Consider the following 7,976-nt stretch of genomic DNA (forward strand, 5'->3'; position numbering starts at 1 on the left):
ATCAGCATACATATTATCTTGCAAACTTAATTATAACAGTTGTATAACGGTCATCATAACTTGTTTCCTCTCAGTCATAACTTTCAGAAAAATTCTTTCCTGGCCAAAAATGTCCATGTTTGATGTCAGCCAAAAGGCTTTTGGAATTTTTTTAAGTAAAAAGAAAATAAGTTACCACAGTAGGAAAAAAATACATTTCTGCTTTGAGAAGAAATGTAAAATTTCATTCTGAATACAAATAAAGGGCTGAACTCTCAACTTCACACAGGACTAGCACTCAATGAGGTAAAGATGTCTTTGAGTTTGAAAAAGAAATACTGAGACAAGCTACTTTACCTACTGAATGGTCCAATTTAAAACCTATGATATTGACACAAATACTGTATAACTCCATAGTGCCACATCTACTTCTATCTTTCAAATCCAATTTTTTTGTAAGAAAAATAAATACAAATTCCTGTTTTCATACCATATTGCAGCTACAAGTTTAAATAAAGCAATCAGAGAAAATTCAATGATATCAGCTTAAAGTTAGGTGACCAAAGTTACATAGTATTTAAAAGCTAGGTGGTTAATGTAAATCTTGATGTATTGTATGGAAAACATTCAGTTAACATTAACAATGAGAGCAAGATAGTCGTTGGCGGAAAAGCAAAATGACATAAGGGATAAACGTCTTCCAAGAAAAGATTTTGTATAGAACTTTTCTTCAGGCCTGGTATTGGTGTAGTTTTTCCACCAAAGCAAAATATTAAGACAATAAAGCCAAACTGTTTGTTTTTCAAAAGTGTTTAATTCCAACTCCTCTCCCACTGAATACACTACTGCAATCACCCCAAAACTGCCTCTTCAACACTCCCTTTTTATTCTTCCATTTTCATCTTCAGACCTTCCTCCAAGGCAACTATTATGCTTGGAATTCCTTCCCATTTATTTTTTAGTGAGGTAAAGACTATATACCTTCCTTTATGTGAATTCAAAAACTGGTGGGTCTCAAGCTTTGAAACATACATGAATGCTATGTCCCTTCTGATACCATGGCACCACTGAAAATCCTGATGCTTTAGAGCAGTGGTTCCTAAACTTTAACAGCCCGTGAACCCCTTTCACTAAATTGTGAAATCTCATGAACCCCCTCCTAAAAATGAATATTTCCAGGGATTTTAAGTTTAAATTTCCTCTGCACTCCATGGGGCTCCTACTGCTGGACCCCACTGACCACCCCAGTCAACTGAGCTCAGGCTGCAGGTCCCACTGACTGCCGGGGCTCGGGCTGCCAGCCCCAACTGCCCGACCCCGCTCTCTCTGGGGCTCGAGCTCTCTACCCTGCAACCGGGTCCCTCCAATGCCTGGGTTCCTCTGGCCGCCATTAGTGAAATTTTGCTGGCGAACCCCCTGTAACGTTCTACAAACCCCCAGGGGGTTGCGAACCCCAGTTTGGGAACCACTGTTTTAGAGGAAACCTTATAAAGCTGTAAAAGCCTCACATCCATCTGGTGGCTTACAAATAATATTTATACTTTATGGGAGAACTGTCAGTGTCTAGTAAAGTGGTCCCTAAACTTTTCATGTTGGCATGCCCCCCCGCCCCCGGGAACCAGGGCCACGGCTGGAGGGGGGAGGCATGCGGACAGGAGTAAGGGGGCTGAGGCTGGGGCCACAGCCGCAATTGGGGGTGGGAACATGGCCACAGTTGGGAGCCGGTGCCATGACAGATCTGAGGCGGAGCACAGCCAGGTGGAACACCCTTCCCATCCCCAGGCCCTGCCAAACACCCCCTAATGTTTCTTTGCACCTACCTGGGGCATGCACCACAGACTAGTGCACTGGTCTAGTAGATAATGCACAGATCTGGGTCTTGCCACAGACTAGCTTTGAAACCTCATATAGGGCACATTCCCTCTCTGTGCCTCAGTTTCACCAAATATAATGCTTCCTTGCTTCTTATAGGAGACTTAATTCCATACCATTTGTAAAGCACTTTAAGATCCATGAATGAAAGCCACTGTACAAATCCCAATTACTATAACTTTTAAATACCGAATGCTAATAGTGCACCCTTTTTTGCATGTCTTGAGTATAAACTTATATCTGATGGCACTATAAGTATATTGGGGCGCAGCCTGTTCTTTTTACATTTGCACATTATACACAACTCAAAATCTGACTTATACCAAGGTTTTTGTATAGCTGTATTACAAGTTTGGCATCAGCACTTTGATGTGCATAGCAAGAATTCAGCAACTCTTAGCATTAGAAACTCAAATCTATGAAGGCCTATTCTACACCTAAAAGTTCAGCAGAGCGAGCTGTATCATTCAGGACATGAAAAAGTCACATCCCCGGGGAAACGTGTTAAGCAGACGGAAGCCCCAGTGCAGACTGCACTACTGACAAATTGCTCTGCAGACCTATCACCTCTTGGAGAGACGGATTTACTACAGTGACCAGAAAAACCCCTTCTGTCACACCAGTATCTCCACTACAGCTCTGCTGCAGCTGTAGCGTTACAAGTGTAGACATCCCAAACTCAAGCACGTTGTAGATGTGATGCATTTCAGTGTCATTGCGAGGCAGTGTCACCATGAACATAGGAAACACATGCATCGCCTGGAACCACTTCTAAAGTCACGCTGCTGTCTCCATGGGAGAACCCTGTTTATCCACCCAGCGCGCAACCACCCCACCCATTAAAGGAGAACATTTTGAGAAGTGGAGTGCTAGTGGCACCTTAGAGACTAACCAATTTATTTGACCATAAGCTTTCGTGAGCTACAGCTCACTTCATCGGATGCATTCAGTGAAAATACAGCGATGCCATGTATCACATTGGTAGATGTGCAGTTGGCAACTGTGTCCATATATCTATTCAGGGGACACCATGATAGGGCCTAATCACATCAGCCACACTATCAGAGGCTTGTTCACCTGCACATCCATCAATGTGATATATGCCATCGTGTGCCAGCAATGCCCCTCTGCCATGTACATTGGTCAAACTGGACAGTCTCTACGTAAAAGAATAAATGGACACAAATCAGATGTCAAGAATTATAACATTCATAAACCACTTCACACTGGAGAACACTTCAATCTCTCTGGTCACTCGATTTCAGACCTAAAGGTCGCAATATTACAACAAAAAGACTTCAAAAACAGACTCCAACGAGAGACTGCTGAATTGGAATTAATTTGCAAACTGGATACAATTAACTTAGGCTTGAATAGAGACTGGGAGTGGATGGGTCATTACACAAAGTAAAACTATTTCCCCATGTTTATCCCCCTCCCCCCCGCTCCTCCCGACGTTCCTGTTAACTGCTGGAAATGGCCCACCTTGATTATCACTACAAAAGGTCTTCTCCCCCCCCCGCTGGTTATAGCTCATCTTAAGGGATCACTCTCCTTACAGTGTGTATGATAACACCCATTTTTTCACGTTCTGTGTGTATAGAAATCTCCCCCTGTAGTTTCCACAGTATGCATCCGATGAAGTGAGCTGTAGCTCACGAAAGCTCATGCTCAGATAAATTGGTTAGTCTCTAAGGTGCCACAAGTACTCCTTTTCTTTTTGCGAATACAGACTAACACGGCTGCTCCTCTGAAACCTGTCGTTTTGAGACCTGCTTTCTCAGACTTAGAAGTCCGATGCCTTGGCACCGCCACCCCGGCCGAAGCTAGGCCTCAGGCGGCACCCGACCCGGGGCGGGGAATCGGGAAAGTACCGCCACGACCACCACGGGCAGCACGTGACTCAGGCAGGCCCCCTCTGCCGTCCGGCCGCGGGACGGAGCGGCCGGGGGGCGCAGGAGCTGCCGGAGACCGCTCAGCCCTGGCCCCGGCCGCGCGGACTCCCTCTCCGCAAGTTACAGCCACGCTTCAGAATTAAATAACCGGGCCACGCAGGGAGACGGCTGGCCCCGGGGCGAGGCGGGGCCGGGCCCTGCTCGGCCCGGGGTCTGCGTGTGGCGGGGCTGCTGCTCAGTGACGGGTCGCGCCAGGGCGCCCTCCCCACCTCCGCTTCCCCCGGCACCGCCCCCCGCAGCCGGGCTCAGGAGCGGCGGGGCGGTGTCCGAGCGCGCACGGCCCGGAGCCGCCCCGCCAGCCCATGCGGGGGAGGAAGGCGGGAAGCGCGAGGCCTGCGGCGAGAGGCTGCCCGCACCAGGGAGAAGCCGCCACGTCCCACCCCCCAAGGCAGGGCCCGTAACGTCGGGGGGAAGGGAACTTACAGCTCGCCCTCTGCGTGCCTGCGTCACGCCGCCAGAGCTACGGTGCGCCATGACGTCACCCCGCCCCGCCCCGCGGCGGCCGCCTCCTGTCTTTCCCCCTCCTCCAGCGGCCACCCGCTCCTCCGGCACCTTTGTGCGCAGGCGCGGCCCTATCCTGTCTCGCCCGTGCCGGAGTCGCGGCAAGGCGGGGCGGGTGTCGCGGTGCTCTCGCTGAGGGAGGAGCGGCGGGAAAAGGGCTACTGGGAATGGGGCAACTACGCTCCCTTACCCCTGGACAAGCAGCCTGCTGCCCCAGGGAGCCGATCCCGTTACATCCCCGTATCCGGGGCAGCCCCTGGGTCCTAGCTGCACCCGCTGCCTGTCGCTCCCCCGCCCCAGTCCCTGGGTTAAAATCCAGGGTGTGTCACTCGCCTGCCCTGTGTTGCCGCCCTGCACGCCCATGCTGGCCTGTGCCCGGCCTGATGCTGCACAGCCCCACTGGTCTGGGGCTGTGTCAGCGGGGCTGTGTCAGCGGGGCTGCGCGGTGTGGTGTCACCAGTCCAGGGCTTTGTCATTGGGGCTGGGCAGGGCTGGGTGGTGGTACCAGCCCAGGGCTTTGTTGCTGGCCTGGGGCAGCAGGGTGTTACAGGTAACAAAAAGCAAGGGCACTGGTGCCAAACATGTAACCCAGAGCTTACTGCGAGCGCTGCTCCTGGTGGGTTTCTTTAGGGTTCCTTTGAACTCACTATTGCTGTCATTGCATTTACAAAATTTGCCATCATCATTTCCTAACGAGACTGAAGCAAACCTTCCTGCAAGCTAGATTGCGATCATGGCTCTGGTCTTTGTGTGAGGACCTCCAACCATGCCCCACAAGCGAAGGTAGCCACCAGCTTCCCTTGTTTTTAGTGAGCTTGAAGACAAGCTGCACTCAGCAAAGGTGGCTACTGGTCTGTTATGGTGGATGGGAGAAGGGAAGGTGAACAGCAGACGAGAGGTCATAAAGGTGCAAGGGATAGGGAGAGACAAGAGCTAGTGGAGGTGAAGGCAAGGAACAGAAAGAATGAGGGAAGTGTAAGAAGGAGATAAACTGGAGTTTACACAGGAGGACCTAGGGAATGTGGGATTTAGGAGGAGGCTGAAGAGAGGAATATAAGAAGCTGGGGAAAAACTGAGGAAGTGCTGGGAAACGTAAGAGAGAGACAAGCAGAAGAACGCAGAGTGCGCTGAGGGAGTCAGGGGAAGTGGAGAGTAAGAAGGAGATGGAAAAAGTGTAGGGGGGAGGGGAAAGGGGTAGGACAGTAAAGGGAAAGAAAAATGTGAGGATAGATAACTGGAAGCATGTGCATAAGACAAAGGCAGAAGGAGAGCGAGGACAAGGTAGAGCCCCTTCTGTACAACCAGTAGAGAGGTACATATTTTTTCATTAAGGCTGAATTTTTGCAAGTTCCCCTAAAAGCTCAATAACTAAAAGGCAAATACATTTTTATTTATTTTGTACCTTTCCCAGACCTAAAGAAGAGTTACATATAACCTGAAAGCTTATCTCTCTCACCAACAGAAGTTGGTCCCATTAAAGATACTACCTTGCCTCTCTATTTTAATCTCAGAATTTTTAAACCAGTCTTATGATATTTTTGTGTCTGACTCATGCTTTTTGAAGGCTTAGGAGCTTGGCAGTACTGAGAAATACACTTATTTCCAACCATCAAAAGGAAGAGAAGGGTGGTATATTAGAATATTCCCTACTGGAAAAATATAAAATTGCGTGTTCAGCTTTCCACTGGCAGCGATGTGAACCAGAATTCATTATTTTGAGTGCTGATAAACAGGTACCTCTATGTTGGCAGAACAAACATGGGATGACCAAAACATCAGTAGACTGGCATCAAGAAAGGCATTTTTACTCATCTCTGAAACCAAAGTTATGACGAGATATGGAGTCATATTTGTGTTGTCATATAGCCCTTTCATTAGTCTCTATTCTGCCTGAGTATTCTTTGCCATAACTGAAATTATTATTTTATGCTTCAAAATTCTTAACCTCAGCTATCTTAGTCAAGGTCACCTAGGATTAGTGTTTAATAAATGTATTTATTTTGCACCTTTCCCCCCCAATAATTCGAAAATGCTTTGCAACTACAGAACCATTGAAATACAACTAATTTTGTAGTGAAGAGTGGCAATCAACTAACACACTACACTGCAGGGAGAGAAAATTTTGGAGAACAAGAGCAGAGCAAATCCTTACCTTTATGAATAATGTTAAGTAATCTTCAATATCCATGCCAAATAGATAGAACTTTGGATATTAAGATCTCATCAGAATGATCATAAGGTTCCAGAAAAATTCTACATTTTTTTAAAGTTCTTTTTATAAAAATATACAAACCCAGTTGGAGTTGTGTAATCAAGACCATTACTGCAATCAATACAGGTAAATTATCACCAGACTGAACAATCAATTAGTGTAAGACAGTTATTAGATGCCATCCAGAAAAAAATATTATGTCATACAAGCTCAGTCCTGCATTTAACAGTTCTTTGTTTTTTTTTCTAAAAACTAAGATCATGATTGATTTATCTGCTCTTGCCTAAATTAAAGAGACAAGGGGCCTGATTGTCATAATGCAATGATGTAAACTTAAGTTGTAAAATATTATTCTGCAGCCACAGAAAAGGTTAATATAATATTTATAGGAAGTATTATCGGTTATCTTTTTGCCCTGGTAAGAATAAATGCAGAAATTTGGAACAGTAAAATATTTAAATATGGATTAGTTGTCTTAAAGTGGAAGAAGGAATAATTATACAAAGTTGTAGATAGCAGTCCTTAGATTTCTCTAAATTTCTGTGAAGCAGTATTTAACTGTGACTTCTCTCTCTCTCTCTTTTTTTTTTTTAGTAAAGTTGTATTTTTTCTTCTAACACACTTTTTTTGGTGGTATGTGAGAAGTCCTTTACTGAGCATTTCTTGGTTCTCTGTGAGTTTGTGGTTCTGAGTTTGGAAGAGTTCAAGAAGTCATGAAAGTGAAGCAGTAACTTTAATTATACTTTAAAATGTTTTGTAAGTGAATTTGTCTTAAAAACAAAGTGGTAGAAGGGATGATTATAACTGGAATGGAAGATAGACAAATATTAGTAACCAATTAATGATTTATTGCTTCTTTTGATGAATCAATAATGAATGCCAGGGCACTTGATGCAAACATTACTTTCTATTGTTGCCTGTTCTACAAACCAAAGGGATCTTAATTATTTTAAAGACTTAACTGGTTACAATTTAGAATGCAGGGTTATCATAAAGTAAAATTACAGGGAGCACATCATTCAAGGGTCACTTGTAAATTAATAAAGGTAAATCCTTGTCACACTGTGTGGACTTATTTAAAATGAAGTTTCAATTATGATTTTTGTGAATGTTTGAAAAAGCAATATATACTATTTACATGAAATTGAAAAAAATCAAAGATACTTCAGGGACTAAAATGAAATTCAGGGACTAAAATTCAGGACTCTTACAATACTAAAGCGCACTTTTTTGGGGGGAGAGGGGTTAGCAATGGAAGGACATTTGGAGAATTAAATCAATGCAATGAAGCCAGCACAGTAGTGCTTTCCTCATTACACCAATACCAGCAGCAATTTCAAATACCTGGTAACAAAGGAATGCTCTGATGTGTTGTGGAGTACCTTAGAAAAGACATTTTGGAGAAAGTAACTTGGAGAAGTATATGAGCCAGTAGTCAGAGAACAGGTGTACAAAGC

The 7,976-nt window shown here is 45.1% G+C and overlaps 1 protein-coding gene across 3 annotated transcripts in view; it reads right to left on the bottom strand.

Annotated features, from left to right (window-relative positions):
* Window positions 1-4,302, bottom strand: part of ZNF438 (zinc finger protein 438) — a 99,649-nt gene extending 95,347 nt beyond the window's left edge. For all 3 annotated transcript variants that reach the window (XM_048837753.2, XM_048837748.2, XM_048837750.2), the window contains exon 1: window positions 4,230-4,302. The gene's annotated coding sequence lies outside the window, so the exon portion shown is untranslated. The remainder of the gene's footprint in view (window positions 1-4,229) is intronic.
* Between the last annotated feature and the right edge of the window lie 3,674 nt (window positions 4,303-7,976).

The sequence above is a fragment of the Caretta caretta genome, chromosome 2 (genome assembly GCF_965140235.1).
Source record: "Caretta caretta isolate rCarCar2 chromosome 2, rCarCar1.hap1, whole genome shotgun sequence".
NCBI lineage: Eukaryota > Metazoa > Chordata > Testudines > Cheloniidae > Caretta > Caretta caretta.